This window comes from Echinops telfairi, unplaced genomic scaffold, assembly GCF_000313985.2.
Source record: "Echinops telfairi isolate 266 unplaced genomic scaffold, ASM31398v2 ScPeMD7_5592;HRSCAF=6446, whole genome shotgun sequence".
In the NCBI taxonomy this organism is placed as follows: domain Eukaryota; kingdom Metazoa; phylum Chordata; class Mammalia; order Afrosoricida; family Tenrecidae; genus Echinops; species Echinops telfairi.
Genome location: NW_022109491.1, coordinates 3,095,848 through 3,097,618, shown reverse-complemented (window position 1 = coordinate 3,097,618; position 1,771 = coordinate 3,095,848).

Genomic DNA, 1,771 nt, shown 5'->3' with positions numbered 1-1,771 from the left:
TATGTTGTCCTGAAAGTCTTTTGTTCAAGTCTCTCTCTCTCTCTCTCTCTCTGTGCATGGAGCCTTTCGTACCTTTCTTCATCATTTTGAATATTCCTTAAGTTTACCTCTCAGAATTTTATTCATGAATTCATTTTTTCCTCCTCTTCCACTGCATCTTTTGTGGTGCATGATGATATATAAAAGCTGTTGGTTTTATGCCTGTGACTTTATTAGAGGAGTGTATGTTTGAAGTCATTGTCCTCTGATTTGTTTTCCAGGTGTATAATCATGACAGCTGCAAACAGGGTAGGTTGACCTCTTTCTCCTGGATTCTTACTCCCCTGGTTATTTTATCTTACCGTGCCACAGTTACTTCAACGCTGTGGAGCTCTGGTGACGTAGTAGGCTGTGCATTGATCTGCTAACCACAAGCTCCGTGATACGAAATTATCAGGCACTCTATGAGACAAATAGATTTTCTCCTTCTAAAGGGATAGTTCTATTCTGTCCCTTAGGGTTGATATGCATTGGAATCAACTCAATGGCAGGGAGTTTGTTTTTGCTTTTCTTAAATTGTAAATGAAGGAAGCCATTTGATCTACCTCAGATTTTGTTGTGAGAATGAGATCAGTTAAAATGTATAAAGCACTTAGAGCAGTGTGTGTGTGATGTAACCATTTTAATCAATGTGATCAATCTACATTATTATTCCAAGTATATAAATATACATGATTTATACACATATAAGTATTTATATATTGGGAGAAAGAGTTGGCTTTCTACTCCCCTAGAGTTACAGTCTCAGAAACTCACAGGGGCATTTCTACCCTGTCCTATAGGGTTGGTATCAACTCAATGACAATGAGTTTGGCTTTTGGTTATATGTATATATGTACATATATAATTTATGGAATCTATGTATTGGACAAATGATTCGAGAGTTAAGTGGTTCTTTCTTACATGATCTGCACGGCTGAGATTTAGAATTGTGTCATTGGTTAAAATAACTTACTGAAGAGGTTAGTGTTTGCAAGACCTTGGTCTCTCATGTGCTGGCTTCACCATTTTTGCCATGTTCAAGTATCATACCATTTCTTTCCTACTTATTTAGTTGTTGCTCTGAGGGGCCTCAGGTCCGTCTGACCTGCAGCACAACACAATGGGACAGCGTCCACCCTGCACTGTCCTCACTCTGGTTGTCATGTGCGAGCCAGTGGTTTGGGTCACTTGGTCAATCGATTGCTTTGAGGGTCTTCCTCCTTTTTGCTCCCCCTCCACTTTACCAAGCGTGGTGTGCTTTTCCAGGGAAAGGTCCCTTCAGTGGAAACCACGCCCCCATTTCCTTTCACAAACACACACAGTGGACTGTCACCATTTGTGGTAGTTATGTTCCATAAAGTGGCATAAGTGCCAAGTGAACAAACACTGAACCACTGCCCCTAGAGGAAACGCAAGGCTAACTTCCTCAAAGCCTCTGGTCCCAACATATGAATAGCTGTCAAGTGAGGACCACGTAAGCTATTTCAGAGACACCTCATTTAGTATGTGATTTTGGTTCATTGACATTGAACCCACAACCACAGGACTGTCACTCGTGCCTGAACGAATCTCATCTAACACAAGTATTTTCTCCAGAGAGCACATGGCAGCCTTCTTGCCCTTAGGGGCACTAGACAACACTTGGGCATTAGACTTAGAGGCTGCCTTAAACAGTGAAATCACTGACAACAAGCACAGGGAGGCCAGCTACATGCCGCTACATAGACCACAAAAAGGCCCCTTGTTTCTA